General features: G+C 41.5%; 1 pseudogene; it reads left to right on the plus strand.

The window, feature by feature from the left end:
• Positions 1-5,791: 5,791 nt before the first annotated feature.
• LOC140475985 (acyl-coenzyme A thioesterase 1-like) overlaps positions 5,792-17,195 on the plus strand; it is a 32,626-nt pseudogene continuing 21,222 nt past the window's right edge.

Here is a 17,195-nt window from a genome sequence, read left to right on the forward strand (position 1 = left end):
TTGGAAGCAAAAGAATTGGAATGCTATTCATTCTTTGAACTTGCTCTGACATTTGATAATATCGTGAAAGATATGATTATGGCCTTAACTCCATCTACCTGTCTGACAGTTTCCCTATCCAATAACCCTTGATTCCTGGGAACCATACGTTATGAAGATTATAGTAGAGGAAGGAGTGTATGGATTTACCAGAATAATACCTGACTGAAACAGTAAAACTGTAAAATTACACAGACTATGGTTATATTGATTGCAATTTAGAAGATTCTGGGGCTGATTTTATTTAAGCTTTCAGGATGCTGGGGGAGACAGATCGTCATTGATTCCACTAGTGGATTTATATCCAGTTTCAAAGGGGAACTTTCCAGGATTTGATAGGTGAACAGGCATTGGATTTCTAATGCCATAGAAAGAGCTTTAAAGTAATTGAGGAGTGGGTGTGGAAGATTCAGGATAGGGGATATCTAGGCTTATGAAGCCAAAGGCAATAGCGGCATTGCAGGGCAGTGCAGTGTGGGACAGGAAAGGATAAAGTGTATAAGCATTAAAAGTGCTCTTGTTTGTTTACAGGAGGCTAAGGTTCAAGTCTCATCTGGTTCAGAAGTGTGTAAAAAATCTTGGAACAGGTTATTGAGAAAATATCGATGAGCCATAAAAAAAACTTTAAATTTGGGATACATGGTAAAAAGACAATATTAATGGCTCCTTACTTAAATGTGCTTTGTATTCAGAACAAAATAAATGAATTAATGGAACAAATAGAGAATGCTTGGAATGATCTTAGCCATTACAGAGATATGGTAACAAAAAGATCAAATCTTGGACCTAAATATTTAGGGGTATAAGACTTTTTGAAAGGACAGGTAGGAAGACAAAGGTGATGAGGCAGCTTGCTAGTATAAGCTGAGTTAAGTATTATAGCAAGAAATGGCCTAGGATTAGATGATATAGAATCCATATGGGTGAGGTAGGAAAATCAAGGAAAAGATGACCCTGATGGGAGTAATCCAAATGCACCCTACCAGTAGCTGTTGTGTAGTGTAGAGAATAAATCAGTAGATATTAAGGGCATAGAAAAAAGGCAGTATGATAATCGTGGGTGACATTTATTTTCATGTAGATGGGGAAAATCAAATTGGCAGAAGTAGCCACAAGGATAAATTCATAAATTGTATTCAAGAAAGTTTCCTGAAACAAAATGTTCTGCATCCAACCAGGGATCATGCTATTTTGTATTTGGTAATTCAAAATAAGCCAGGTAGAATAAACGAGGGAACAGGGACTAACCTTTAGACATTAGCATTCAGTTTGAGGAGGAGAAAAACTTTCAGAAACAATTGTGCTGACCTTAAATAAGGGGTAAATGCATTGGGATGAGGGCAGAGTGGATTGGGAAAGGAGCTTAACAGAAAAGATAGTTAAGGAACAATGACTGGAATTTAAGAACATAGTTTGTGACTCAGAAATAAAGATGTATCTCAGAGAGGACGAAGGATTCAAGGAAGAGGATAAACTGATAATGGTTAACCAAATAATTTAAGGATAATGTCAAAGTGAAAGAAAAATGACATAATGTGGCAAAGACTTGTGGTTAAACAGAGGATTGGGAAAATTTTAAAAAAAGCAAAAAATGAAGCAATAAACTATAAGGACAAATTAGCAAGTACTATAAAAACAGTAAATTCATCTTAAAATATATTTTAAAAATGAGATAGGCAAAAATGAAAATCAACTCCTGAGAGAACAAGGCTGGGGAATAAGACTGGTGAGAGAATGGTGGTATGATGGTATACTGTTAATCCAGAAACTTAGCTAACGTTCTTGGTATTCAGGTTCAAATCCTGGCATGGCAGATGGTGGAATTTGAATTCAGTAAAGAACGTGGAATTAAACATCTAATGATGACCATGAAACATTGACGATGTTCAAGAAAAACCCATCTGGATTCATTAATGTTCTTCAGAGAAAGAAATCTATCATCCTTACGTAGTGACTCCAGACAAACAGCAATGTGGTTGACTCTTACTGACACAGACCCCGTTGTGGGCAATTAAGGATGGGCAATAAATCTTGGCCTGGCCATAGAAGTCCACATCCCATGTGAATACAAAAAAAGAGATGGGAGCCTGGAAATGGTAGAGGAGTTGAATAAGTACTTTGCATCATTCTTCACAGGAGAGAATACTAATAGCAGTCCTTAACTATTCAACAATATAGGGGCTAAAGGGGAGGAAAATAAAGAATACCCATTAGGGCAACTAATGAGGCCAAAGACCAGTAAGTCTCTGATAAACTGGATGCTCAAATTTTTAAGGAAATGGCTAGCAATAGTGGACACACTGATATTATTTTCTGGGTAGTATTATAGAACAGAGATACCTAAGGGTTCAGGTGCATATTTCTTTGAAATTTGTATCACAGATAATGTGGTTAAGAAGGTATTTAGCACACTTGCCTTCATTGTTCACACCTTTGGGTATAAGAGTTGGGACATCATGTTGAGGTTGTACAGGACATTGGTGAGGCCTATTCTGGAGTACTGTGTGCACTTCTGGTTGTCCTGTTATAGGAAGGATTGTTAAACTGGAGAGGATTCAGAAAAGATTTCCCAGGATGTTGCTGAGAATGGAGGGGTTGAGATATAAAATTGGACCAGAATGGCTGGGACCTTTTTCACTGGAGTGTAGGCAGTGGAGGGGTGACCTTACTGAGTTATATAAAGTTATGAGAGACATAGATAAGGTGAATGATAAGGTTCTTTTTCTGACGGTGGGGCAGTTCAAAACGAGGGGACATATTTTTAAGGTAAGAAGAGAAAGACTTTAAAAAGATTCATGAGGTTCACACAGAGTGGTTGGTATGTGGAATGAACTGCCAGAGAAACATGTAAAAGACATTCAGATAAGACGTGAACAGGAAAGGTTTGGAGGGATATGAGCCAAGCACAGCAGGTGGGACTAGTTTAGTTTGGGAACAGTCATTGTGGACTGGTCAGACTGAAGGATCTGTTTCCATACTGTATGACTCTAATAAACCTTAAGATTCAGGAAAAGTTTCAGCGGTTTTGAAAACTACCAATGAGAAAATATTAGGCTCCATTATAAAAGATATAATAGATGATTGAGAGATATAATAGATCATAATAAAGAAGAGTTGGATGTTTTTATGAAGGGGAAGTCATGGCTGATGGTTATGACAGTTTTTTATGAGAAGGTAACATGCAGGATAGGTAAAAGGGAACCAGTGGATGCAAAGTATTTGGATTTCAAAAAGGCATTTATTAGGGTATTGAACATAAGGCTAAGAGCTCATGGTGTTAGTGGTGGTATACTGGCACAGATAGAGAATTGGTCAACTAATTGAAGGTAGAGAGTTAGGATAAAGGAGTCCATTTCAGGATGGTAACTTGTGGCGTGGGGCCACAATTATTTATAACATCTATTAATGACTTGCATGGTGGAAATGAACATAATTTTGCCAAGTTCGCAGACGACACAAAAATAGATGGGAAGGAAGTGATGGGGATGACATATGAGTCTACAGAGCAATATAGACAGACTGAGTGTGTGGGCAAAACCGCAGCAGATGGAACATAATGTGAGAAAATGAGGTTTGATACTTCGGCAGCAAGAATAGAAGCTATTTAAGTGGGTGAAGACTACAGCAGAGATTTGGAGGTTCTCATGCATGAACCATAGAAAATCTAGCATCCATCTAGGTAATAGGGAAGGCAAATCGACTGTAACATTTATTTAAAAGAGAATGGAATATAAAAATAAGGAGGTCTTGCTAAAACTATACAAAGCTCGAAACAGACCACACTGAATACTGTGAATATCTTTGGTCTCCTTGACTTAAGGAAAATAAACTGGCAGTGGAGGGAGCATATCCACTCAGCTGATACTTGATGTAGACAGATTTTCTTGAGAGGTTAAAATGAGCAGGTTGGGCTTTTACTCGTTTTATTTAGAAGAATGAGAGGCAATCTTATTGAAACATGCACGATGAGGGGACTTTATGCACAGATGCAGAAAGGTTGCACCGCCCTGTTGGAGAGACCAGAGGGCATAAACTCAGGGTGCACATTTAAGACAGAGATAAGGAAGAATGTCATCTCTCTGAAGCTAGGAAATCTGCAGAAGTCTTTACCTCCAAGGGCTATCTAGGCTGGGACATTAAGGGCTGAGATAGATTTTTAATCAGTATGGGAATCAAGGATTATGGGGAAAAGGAAGGCAAGTGGAGTTGATGGTAATCAGATCAGCAACACGATAGTAGCAATAGTGTCTGGCATGTAGTTCTGATCTTATGATCTCTACATATGTGTTTGTGTAAAATGTAAATGGAAAAGCGGTCTGCTCTGTGTGATGATTCACATAGTTACTATTTGCTGAATTCCCAATTACAAACTCGCATCACTGTGTTCACCTGGGCAACAGGTTTAGGTGGTCAATATTCACACTTCCCAGCGAGGGTACAGGAAAACCAATTCCAGCTCCACAACCCTCCCAAAGCCACGCATTGGCAATGCTGCCGCTGGTTTCCAGCTACCTCCGCCGGGCTGTGTCCCTATCCCAGTCCCTGTATCCCCGGGCCGGGCTCCCGCTCCCTCTGTTGAACCCCGTCATTTCCAATGATTAAAATCAATTCTTTCTATAAGAAGTTGTTTCTCTAGTCCAACTGTGTTTTGTTTTCATTTACTAGGTCAATCTTTAATCAAATTCTGTAACTAGTTTTTAACCTCCATGTATATTTCCAATTAATATTTTCTTCTTTATTAACCCATCAGACAATTGGTATCATTAGTAAACAGAAGTTTTCAACTTGTTCCATTGTCTTTCTAATCTTAAATAGTCATGATTTGGTGACGCCGGTGTTGGACTGGGGTGACAAAGTTAAAAATCACACAACACCAGGTAATAATCCAATAGGTTTAATTGGAAGCACTAGCTTTCGGAGCACCGCTCCTTCATCAGGTGGTTGTGGAGTATAAGAACGTAAGATACAGAATTTATAGCAAAGGTTTACAGTGTGATGTAACTGAAATTTTACATTGAAAAATACCTTGATTGTTTTTCAGTCTCTCATCTCTTAGAATGACCATGCTGGTTTCAGTTCTTACAAATATAAATTCCGAAACTACTTTTTTAAAGTTACATTTCCAAGTGAACTTTAACAATAGGTGTCATGTCGTCTCAGATAATGCATTGAATGTGTGAGGTGCCCTGTGTGAGTGTGCCCTAATGTTCAGACTGATTCTATTTCTAAAAAAAGAGATTTACAGAATCTTACATGGATTCATGCAGGTTTTGAGCAAAAGAAAATATAATTCTGCAATCACAAATTCACCCACAAACTTATATGTGTGTGTCTGTGTGTGCATGTGGGTTTGTGTGAGGGGGTAGGAGTGCCTGTGAGAGAGTGTGTGTATGTGTACGTGTATGAGTGTAAAGGGGTATAAGTCTGTGAGTGGGTGCATGTGTGGGTGTGTACGTGTGAGTGTATGAGAGAAGCATCTCCTCTTTATAAGATCCTGCTTTTACTTCTACCTTTAATTTATCTGCTAATTCTCTCAATTTAGCCTTTGTCAAAAATGTCAACTAATTCGCTGTTATGTCTTCTACTTCCAGAAAGCTCCTAGCAGCATTCAAACCGACTTTCAAAATTTGTACAATCACCACAATACATCCATTCCCATCATGCACCAGTTTCTTTAAGAGACATAGTCCACCCCACCCCCCAACGCCTTAGATTCAATGAACTCTGATCCCAGCAGGAGCCACCACTTGTTATGAACCCAGCAGATTTTACCCGTGGACAGCTTAGATCTCAAAATGAAATCTGGCTTTTTGCACTGAAATGTAAGCACACAGAGCAATAGGATCATACAGTATGGAAACATACCCTTTGGTCTAACCAGTTCATGCTGAACATAATCCCAGACAAAACTAGTCCCATCTGCCTGTTTCTGGCCCATATCCCTCCAAACAGTTCTATTCATATACCTATCCAAATCACATTGCAATTGTACCCACATCCACCACCTCCTCAGGAAGATCATGTGAACTATCCTCTGTGTAAAAAAAATTGCCCATCATGTCTTTTTTAAAATCTCTCTCCTCTCACCTTAACAATGTGCCCCCTAGTCTTCATATTGCCCATCCTAGAGAAAAGACAACCACCATTAACTCAATCTAGTTCGCTCAGTATTTTACAAACCTCTATAAAATTCACCCCTCAACCTCCTATGCCCCAGCGAAAAAAAGTCCTAGTCTTTCTTTATAACTCAAACTTTCTCATGCCAAAGCCATTTTGGTTTTAACAAAAATCAAGAGGTTTATTACACCTTTTTTTTGTAAACAAACCAAGCTGTTTACACACAACACATTCTGAAAGGTTTCAAAATATGTGACAAAAGAAATCCTACCTACTGCCCAACACCATCACTTAATAGTTTTTTAGATTAGATTCCCTACAGTATGGGAATAGGCCCTTTGGCCCAACAAGTCCACACCGACCCTCCCAAGAGTAACCCACCCAGACCCTAATGCATCTGACACTATGGGCAATTTAGCTTGGCCAGTTTCCTAACCTGCACAAATCAAAATCCAGATAAATTGGGTGCAGCCAACAAATCTCTAAGTTTGACCCATTTGTTTCTTCTCAGTGAGGTGCTATAAGATTCAGCTCTGCCTTTCCCTCTCTTGAGAAGTTACCAGACCTGCTGTGGATAGCAGCACTCCCTGACTTCAGTATTCTGTCTGTGTCTGAGCTAACTACTAGCTGTGACATGCGCAGTCCCTGACTTCAGTATTCTAGCTGTGACATGCGCAGTCCCTGACTTCAGTATTCTAGCTGTGACATGCGCAGTCCCTAACTTCAGTATTCTAGCTGTGACATGCGCAGTCCCTGATGGATTGGTCACATAACCTGGGACTTGCTGCGGGATGCATTTGGACGAGGCGGCCGCAGGGGTCAGGGAGGGGTCACGCACATGCTCAGAAGGGAGAATGATGTTGAGTGTCCGCCGGGCTGTGTCCCTGTATCCCCGGGCCGGGCTCCCTCTCCCTCTCCCCCTCCCCCTGTATCCCCGGGCCGGGCTCCCTCTCCCCCTCCCCCTGTATCCCCGGGCCGGGCTCCCTCTCCCCCTCCCCCTGTATCCCCGGGCCGGGCTCCCTCGCTCCCTCTCCCCCTCCCCCTGTATCCCCGGGCCGGGCTCACTCCCCCTCCCTGGGGGGACACTACACCGGCGTCCAGCCCATGGGCCTCTTCTGGTCACTCAGCCCCGTCACTCCGTTTACTCGCCTGGTCAAGAGGGACGTCGCCACTTCTCCCCTGTCCGTCCACATCGAGATCTTTGAGGGACACTGGAGCCTCGGGCAGCTCCCAGCGCAGCCTCTGGCCACCGCCATCAATCAGCGCTGGTTCATGAAGGAAGGGCTGCTCAGGATCCCAGTCAGAGAAGGCAGGATCCGAGGGACACTCTTCATCCCACCCGGTGAGGCAGTAGATCCTGTGTAGCCCCCTCCTCCCAGGTTTGAGGATAATAGAGTCAGAAGAGATATACAGCACGGAAACAGATCCTTCGGTCCAACCCGTCCATGCCGTCCAGATATCCTAAACTACTGTAATCACATTCGTCAGCACTTGGTCCGTATCCCTCTAAACCCTTCTTATTCAACTATTCCTGATGAAGGGCTCTTGCCCGAAACATCGACTGTCCTGCTCCTTGGGTGCTGCCTGACCTGCTGGGCTTTTCCAGCACCACACTCTTGACTCTGATCTCCAGCATCTGCAGTGCTCACTTTCTCCTTCTTATTAATATTCCCATCCAGATGCCTTTTAGATGCTGTAATTGTACCAACCTCCTCCACTTCTGGCAGCTCATTCCATACATTCACTGTGTCTGAAAAGGTTTCCCTTTTGGTCCCTTTTATATTTTTCCCCTCTCACCCTAAACCTCTGCCCTCTAGTTCTGGACTCCCCCACCCCATGGAGTAGACCTTGTCTGTTTATCGTATCCATGCCTCTCATGATTTTGTAAACCTCTATAACGTTTAGTCCTCAGCCTCCAACACTCTCTTTCGCTCAAATCCTCCAACCCTGGCAACATCAATGTAAATCTTTTCTGAAGCCTTTCAAGTTTCACAACATCCACAGTGTTCCAAAAGTGGCCTAACCAATGTCTTGTGTAGCAGCAACATGACCTCCCAACTCCTATTCACTATCCTATCTACCTGCGACTCTACTTTCAAGAAACTATGAACCTGTACTCCAAGGTCCTCTTTGTTCAGCAACACTCATTTGTTCTTTGCATCTGTACAGATCTGTCAAAGATTGTTTGATTCGATCGCTGTGATTTTTTTTATTGTTGTGTAATCTTGTTTACAGAAAGTGAGCTGACCTGAAGTTACTGTTTAACTCAACAGTATTTACATTTACGTTTGGTATTGATTGTTCTGCTTGGCACATTGTCCGCTATGGATGAAGATTGCTTTTTGTTTTATTCATTTTGAATTTGCTGAGAAGTTATGACAACGAGGACAGTTCAATGACTGAACTATGTAATTAATAGAGTTACAACATTGGCATTTGACAGAGAATGTAGAAAATTGCCTGGGTATGTACTTGCCACAGAACAGGACATATTCAAAGTGGCCAATTTTCAACTCATCAGTCTCGTCTTAAGCCTTAAAGGGATGGCAGCTGCTGTCACGTTCCAATTACATAATAATAACCTGCTCGGTTGGGTTCCACTCAGTTCCAGAAGTCAATATTGTCTTGGTGAAATAGCTTCAGAAGAGCTGCATTCCACAGATTAAATAAAAGTATTTTTAAAAAACTATAGAACGGCACATGCTAGGAATCTCAAACAAAAACAGAAATTGCTAGAAAACTCAGCAAGTCAGGCAGCATCTGTGAAGAGAAAACAGAATTAATGTTTCAGGCCCAGTGACCCTTCTTCAGAACTGAAGTAGAAGTAACTGCCTAGAGCATCAGGAATTGGGTTTATGGAACATATGGTGTTGCCTTGACGACACCTGCTACCTTGTAAAATGGTTGTGGATGTTGAAGGCTACTGATCTCAGCCCGAGTCTCGTTGCAGTTCTTCAGGGGAACGTCCGAGGTGCAATTATCTTGAGCAAATTCATTCATGACATAAACATGGGCTAATAAAAGGTAAATAGTACTTCTGTCACAAAAGTCTAAAACGGTACATTTGTTCCCTTCACATTCAACCACCATGGCTGAATTCTGCTATAATCAATGTCCTGAGTGTTACCACTGACCAGAAATTGAACTGGATCAGCCATATAAACACTGACTAGTTAGAAGCAAAATACTGCAGAAATTCTGAAAAGTCATATTGGACTTGGAAATGTTAAGTTAAAAAGTGTGGTGCTGGAAAAGCATAGCAGGCCAGGCAGCATCTGAGGAGCAGGAGAACTGACGTTTCAGGCATAAGTCCTTCTTCAGGAATGAGGCTGGTGTGCCAAGCGGGCTGAGATAAGAGGTGGTGGGGTGGGGGTGGAATTTGGCCTCTTTCTTCAAAGACCACAATTTCCCCTCCAACGAAGTCGACGATGCTCTCCACCGCATTTCCTCCACTTCCCGCACCTCCACCCTTGAATCCCGTCCCTCCAATCACCACCGGGACAGAACCCCACTGGTCCTCACCTTCCACCCCACCAACCTCCGGATACATTGTATCATCCTCCGTCATTTCCACCACCTCCAAATAGACCCCACCACCAGGGATATATTTCCCTCCCACCCCTATCAGCGTTCCGGACAGACCACTCCCTCCGCGACTCCCTCGTCAGGTCCACACCCCCCACTAACCAGCATCTGCACTCCTCACTTTCTCCTTGGCAATGTTAACTTTGTTTCTCTCTCCACAATGCTGCAAGACTTGCTGGTTTTCTGCAGCGTTTTCTGTTTGTTTAAAATCATGAGGGGCATCGATAGAGTGAATGGCCAGCATCTTTTTTTTTTGTCTGCAGTAGAGGAGTCTAAAACCAGAGAGCACAGGTGTCAGGTGAGAAGGAAAAGATTTAAAAGGGAGCTAAGGGGCAACATTTTCATGCAAGGGGTGGTACATGTCTGGAATATATGTGTATGGAACAGAGGAAGTGGTGGAGACAGTTACAATTATGCAGTTAAAAGGCAACTAGATGGGTACATGAATAGGAAGGGTTTAAAGGGATGTAGGCCAAATGCTGCCAAATAGGACTAGCTCAGTTTAGGATAACTGGTTGGCATGGACAAGTTTAACTGAAGGGTCTGTTTCCATGCTATGCAACTTTATGACTCTGTAAGTTGGCAAGGCAAGTAAGTGGTGAAAATGTGTTGCTGGAAAAGCGCAGCAGGTCAGGCAGCATCCAAGGAACAGGAGAATCGACGTTTCGGGCATCAGCCCTTCTTCAGTAAGTGGTTAAGTCATGTGGGATAGAAGTGCTAAGGCAGAGAAATCAAAAGTAGGGAGATTATTTTAGAACTGTAAAAACACTGGTTAGTCACAACTTGAGTACTGTGTGCAGATCCAGTCACGTACAGGAAGGAAGTGACTGAACCAGAGAGGGCGCAGAGGAAATTTATCAGGATGCAGCTTCAGCTGAAGAGTCTGAGCTATGAGGAAAGTTTGGATAGGCTGGGGTTATTTTCCCTGGAGCACTAAAGGTTGAGAGGTGACATGTTCAAGACTATTACAGACATATCTAGGATGGAAAGGAAAGCACACCTTCTATACGAGAAGGGTCAATAAACTTATAGTATGAGGTAGAAGGCAAAGAGGAGAGTGAAGATTTCTTTTCATCCAAATAATGGTGGGAGTCTGGAACCCATTGCCTGAGAGGATGGATGAGTCAGAAACTCAACTTAACCTTGAAACAGTATTTAGGTATTCATTTGGGGTTGCCAGGGCAATGAGCCAAAGCTGAAAATGGCATTTGTGTCGTCAGATCTTTGTTGACTGGAATGGGCATAATGGACTGATTAACTTCTTTCTGTGTTTTAAATACCTATAAGTCAATTAATGTGAATCAGAACCTGGGAATCCTGTATTAGTAGCTCATTTCTTAACTCTCCAAAGCCTATCTTTCATCTCTGAGGCACAAGCAACGAGTGTAAGTACTGCCCACTTATCTAAATGGATTTAGCTTCAACACCACTCATCCATAATGGCAGCAATGTGTTCCATATTACAGTAACTCTCACAGGCTCCTGTGACAGCATTTTCGAGATCTGTGACCTCAATTACTGACAGCATCGTCTGCAAGTTTCCTACCAAGTCCCCCAGATGTTGCTGTTCCTTTCCTGTTACTCAGTCAAACTCTGTTTAAGTTAGGTAATTTTGTTTTATCAGTATGGAAAGTTTGATCTCCCACAAAATTAATAGCCTCTTCAGGGCAGTGAGAGTGTTCAAAAGTTAATGACGAACTGAGTATACAATTGAAACACTCATTTGTACCTCATTTAACAAAGCCTAAAGATGAAAGTCTTGTTCATTTGATTTCTATAGACAATTTTCCTTAACAGCACATCTGCTGGAGAAACTTGAGGCTGCAGAAAGATTCTTAAATTTGGTAGTGTATTCCCTGGGGCTATCGCAACAAATTCTACCAACAGCCAACTTTCTGATCATTTTGTCCATAAACAGCATTACCTTAAGTTGAACACTAAAGTCAGACTCTACCAGCCTGCTGTCCTTACCACCCTACTACGTAGCAGGGAATCCTGGGTCTGCTATAGATGCTGGATGAAAGCTGTGGACCCCTTCCATCCTGAAAATTAAATATCAAGGTAATGAGACATAAATTCATTGATGTAAGCAATAGGACCTTTCATCATTCTGGGCTCAACAGCATGAACACTATCCTCCAGAAAAATCCTCTTAGATAGATGGGCTATGTTTCCTGAAGAAGGGCTCATGCCCGAAACGTCAATTCTCCTGCTCCTTGGATGCTGCCTGACCTGCTGCGCTTTTCCAGCAACACATTTTCAGCTCTGATCTCCAGCATCTGCAGTCCTCACTTTCTCCTATGTTTCTTGTAAGGATGATTATACAATTGTCAAGAAAATCTTCAATTGGGAACTATCTTCGTGCAAGTTATATTATGGCTACAATTTCAAAGGATTTATATCACCCAAAATAAAAATTCTGACTAGATTCTGCACGGCACACCACACCACACCCATGGTTGAGGAAGTACTGCAGACATTGAAATTTGTTTCAGCATGATTTAAGAACTGTCTATGCCAAACAACATTTAAGGTGCCCAGACCACACAATTCGGAATTACATTGTAGTATTCTTTTGTTTTCACAAACAAAAGCAGAAGTTGCTGGAAAATCTCAGCAGGTCTGGCAACATCTGTGGAATGAAATCAGTGAACATTTACTGTCTAGCGACCCTTCCTCAGAACTGAAGATGTTCGATTTCGGATTTCCAGCATCCACACTTCTTTCGGTGTTTTTTTTTCCCATTATTTTCACATTAAGAATGCCGATTTCAATATCCTCCCACACAGCAAAGTTGTATGAATAATCACTTCTGCAATGGAAACTGTCTGGAAATTGTGCAACCCATCAGTTTTAGTAATGGTGTTCAAACATCTAATTCCCATTCACCACTATTTATACCCGGAGCCTACCTTGAATTTCGATCCAAGTGAAGAATGCCTTCCAAGAATTATTTTGTCTGCAGTGAAACCTTTCATCTCAAAGCAAGTTACTTTCTTAGAAACATCTCACATGATTTGTATGTATCTGTTTTGTCACATTCAGCAATCTTCATCAAAAGTGTAAGAAACTAACCTGACCAGTTGCCAATTAATTATTGAAGGATGAACACTGACTAAAATATCTGCTCAGCATTTGAAATACAAAACTGTTCTAATTAGTGACTCTTTAGAGAAACAGTTAATTTTGCTGTGTTCATGCTGTATTAGTAATTGGATCTCTATTAGTGTCAGGTTTTTGTTTCTAACAAGAAATATTGAAGGAAAAAATAGAAAACACTATTACCAATGATAACAGCTTAGTGCATGACCATTGTCACAGACCAGGGGGAGATATACCGAATCTTTTTATTCTTATTGCCTTCAGTCTGTACTCGGATGGTTTAATTCTGAAAGACTATGATGTATTTCTCAAACCCTTGTTTGAAGTCAATTGTTAAAGGGCTGACCAACAGACTTTCTTAGATTTAAATCAGGAATATTATTTCCTCGCATTCAATTAGTGTGATTTTATGCAAATTCACACGTGCATGCATGTAAGAAAGATACAGTAAAGAAAGGAGTTTCACATCTATGAACATTGAACCCATCAGTGTAGTTACTTGAAGACCAAGGTATACATTGCTTGAGAAGAATTATAGAATTTCTTCAGAGTTATTGACAGGGCAGCAGGATGAAATGGCAGTTCGTGGTGAGGTTAGTAGATAGGGGAGAAGTTGGTTTTTCCAAGTGAATTTCAAATCCTTTGGAAAACAGGTTTTGAGGAAGTTTGAGTTTTCAGTTCAGCTATTAGTTCAGATTGTGGAGGTCTGCTGCAGCTCTCTGTAATGATGTTAAAAGCAGACCAATTCAAAACTTGAGAAATGTATGATTAAAGTTACCCAAATTCTAAAGGGGTTCCAATTGTGTGACACTGGCTCTCAACACATTAGATAGCTAGCAATGAGCTATGCATGTTAATGAAAGTGTCTCCATCTCTCCAATCCACACCCCGCACCTCTTGTCAAATCTTTGAGATGAATCATTTGCTTTCAGCACCTCTGTAGCACAAGGATGATCTGCCTATCCATAAACCATGCAGTCTATAGCTAGAAGCTTCCAGCCCTTTGACCAGCTTGTAAATCATGATCTTTGGCAGCCATTTTACAAGTGCAGCGAAGTCCATTTATAAAAGAAATGGAGATATAATTTTAATAATTTTTATTATTCTTGTCCCCATGGACCTCAAAAAATTGAAATATACTGTCGTAGAATGTTGCAGAGTTTGTTACATTTCAGTCATCTTCATAAAATGCCTATTCCGTTCTGCCTTGTACCCTTCAAAATGTCAATTTTCAAATTTCTACCACCATTCCCTTTTAGAAGGTGTTATTAATGTTAGTTACACCACTATTCCTAACTAAGCATTTTCCACTGTTTCCACAAGGTGTTGTGAGAGCACTGACCTCTTCATCCCCTTAGTGGGGATCTGAAATACATATCCTTTAGCTGCAAACACTGGAAATAGTTATTTTATAATTCTGATCAAGGCGTCCCAGAATTTTCAAACTTTGGGGTCTATTCTTTACCCCCTTTTGATCTAGTGATATGAAGTCCAATCTCTTGCTGTCGGTTTTAAGTTAGTTTTGCATAAGTATTTTTAAGTACAACCATCTTGCCTGTAGCTGCAAAGCTCATGTACATTATTCCTTTGCTGCAAATTATTGAAGTAGGAGCTTGGTGGAGGGGTAAACTCAACAAAGGGTTTAAGGCGAGAGGGACCTAAGTTTTTGTGCAAAGTGTAGTGCATGTATGGATTGAGCTGCCAAAGGAAGTGGTGGAGGCAGATACAATTACAACACTTAAAAGACATCTGGATGGGTACACCAATAAAAAGTGTTTGGAAGGATGCGGGCCAAATGCTGGGAAATGGGACTCAATTAATTAGGATATCTGATCAGCGTGGGTGAGTTGGATTAAAGGGTCTGTTTCCATGCTGTACAACTCTGACTCTATAGCTATATACATACCACATTGTTTTGCATTGCTGTTATGAATTCTCACAGTTTAAAACACAACTTTAACATGCTTCCCCACAAGACAAAACCAATTTAAATCTAAAACAAAACACTCTGGATGCTGAAATCTGAAATAGTAAATGCCAGATTAATCCACTGTTTGCTACTCTTTGTTTATGAAGTGGAGAATTACTTATCCAGTAGTTATCAAAAATAATAATTGTTTTCTAGTGTATTTTCTTGTAACATCCCCCTGTTTTACGAGCTCACTGGCCCTAGCATCCTTTACATTTTCTGTACACCTCCATCCACAAACTTTTATCTTTCTCTATTTCTGTTCTATTTCTCCTTGCCCTGTCTGAGATTATGTTATTCATGAGACCCACATCCCACACTCTCATCCCTATTCCCTCAATAACTAGCAATCCCTCCCGGCTCCCATGTTGGCTGATATAATTAACCGTTATCCTTTTTGGGTTCTGTTGTGCCTTCAAACCTGCAGTCGTAACCGTCCTCAACCCTGCACTGGTTTCCTGCAACCCTGATAATTACTTGCCCAATCCAAACTCTCCTTCCTCATCAAAGTCCTTGGATGTGCTATTGCCTTCTGATCTATGTCTATTTTCCCAGGCCCCAATGCTTGATTTTCACCCAGTCTGGTTTCCATTCTTGCCACAGTGATGGAACAGCAAATCACATCCTCTCTAACTGTGACAAAACTTCCCTTCCTCACCTTTCTCAACTAACCTTTGACATGATTGACTACACCATACTCCACCACTACCTCTCTATCTTTGTCCAGTTGGATGAGAGTTGTCACCTCCTTCCTTTCTTATCTATTCAGTCATAATTAGAGAATCGCCATCAATTTCTTGCCATTCATGCACTGTCACTTTTTCTATGCCCCAGACAGCTAACCTCAGCTCTTGCAATTTCTCATCTATGTGCTGCCCGCAATCATGTTATATGAAATCACATTAATACTGGATTATAGTGATTAGTACCTAATTTTGCCTTGTTATTATCTCTCTCTGTCTCCCCATTGCTTCTACATAGTCAGACTATCTTGACTGGCATCCCCAGATTTTTATTTGGCCATCCCAATAGGATGGACAAGAATGTCCTCTGCTCTCATATTTGGAATGATGCGGAGGTGCCAGTGTTGGACTGGGATGGACAAAGTCAGAGGTAACATGAACACCACGTTATAGTCCAACAGGTTTATTTGAAATCACAAGCTTTTGGAGCAAAGGCCCTTCATCAGGTGAAGTGGCAGCATGAGTGTTGGACTATAACCTGGTGACATGTGACTTCTGACTCAATAGGTTGAAGCCATTGTCTTCAGTCCCACCTAAAACATCTGTCCCTCTTCATAGTGATTGCATGAGGTTGAATCAGACTATTTGTAACCTCCGTGGTATATTTGACCCTGAGATGAATTTCTGACCACAAATCCGTTCTATCACGAAGACTGTCTATCTCTATCTGCATAACATTGCCAAATTCCACCCTTGCCTCAGCTCATCTGCTGCTGAAGTCCTCATTTGTGCCTTGCTGCTGTCAGGATTGACTACTACAGTGCACTCCTGGATGGTCTCCCAAACTCCAGAATCCATGAACTTGATGTCACCCAAACCTCTACTGCAATCTAACCACACCCACACTTAATAACCCTGAGTTTATGAACCGGAACTGGCTTTGAGTTAAGTATTTAAAATCCTCATCCTATTTGTCAAATCCCTCCATAGCCTGACTACTCATAGAGTCATGGAGATATACAGCACGGAAACAGACACTTCGGTCCAACTCATCCATGCCGACCAGACGTCCCAACCTAATCTAGTCCCCCCCTGCCAGCACACAGCCCATGTCCTTTTAAACCCTTCCTATTCATATTCCCATCCAGATGCCTTTTAAATGTTTCAATTGTACTAGCCTCCACACTTTCTCTGGCAACTCATTCCACACATGTACCACATGTGAAAAAGTTGCCCCTTAGGTCACTTTTATATCTTTCCCCTCTCACCCTAAACCTACACCCTCTAGTTCTGGACTCCCCCACCCCAGGGAAGAGACTTTGTCTATTTATTGTATCCATGCCCCTCATAATTTTGTAAACTTCTATAAGGTCACCCCTCAGCTTCCAACGCTCCAGGGAAAACAGCCCCAGCCTGTTCAGCCTCTCTCTATAGCTCAAATCCTCCAACCCTGGCAATATCCTTGTAAATCTTTTCTGACTCCTTTCAAGTTTCACAACATCTTTCCAATAGGAAGGAGACCAGAATTGCACACAACATTCCATAAGTGGTCCATCCAATGTCCTGTACAGCCGCAGCATGACCTCCCAACTCCTGTACTCAGTACTCTCATCAATAAAGGAAAGCATACCAAAAGCATACCAAATCACTATCCTATCTATCTGCGACTCCACTTTCAAAGAGTTATGAACCTACACATC

This window comes from Chiloscyllium punctatum, chromosome 4, assembly GCF_047496795.1.
Source record: "Chiloscyllium punctatum isolate Juve2018m chromosome 4, sChiPun1.3, whole genome shotgun sequence".
Taxonomy (NCBI): domain Eukaryota; kingdom Metazoa; phylum Chordata; class Chondrichthyes; order Orectolobiformes; family Hemiscylliidae; genus Chiloscyllium; species Chiloscyllium punctatum.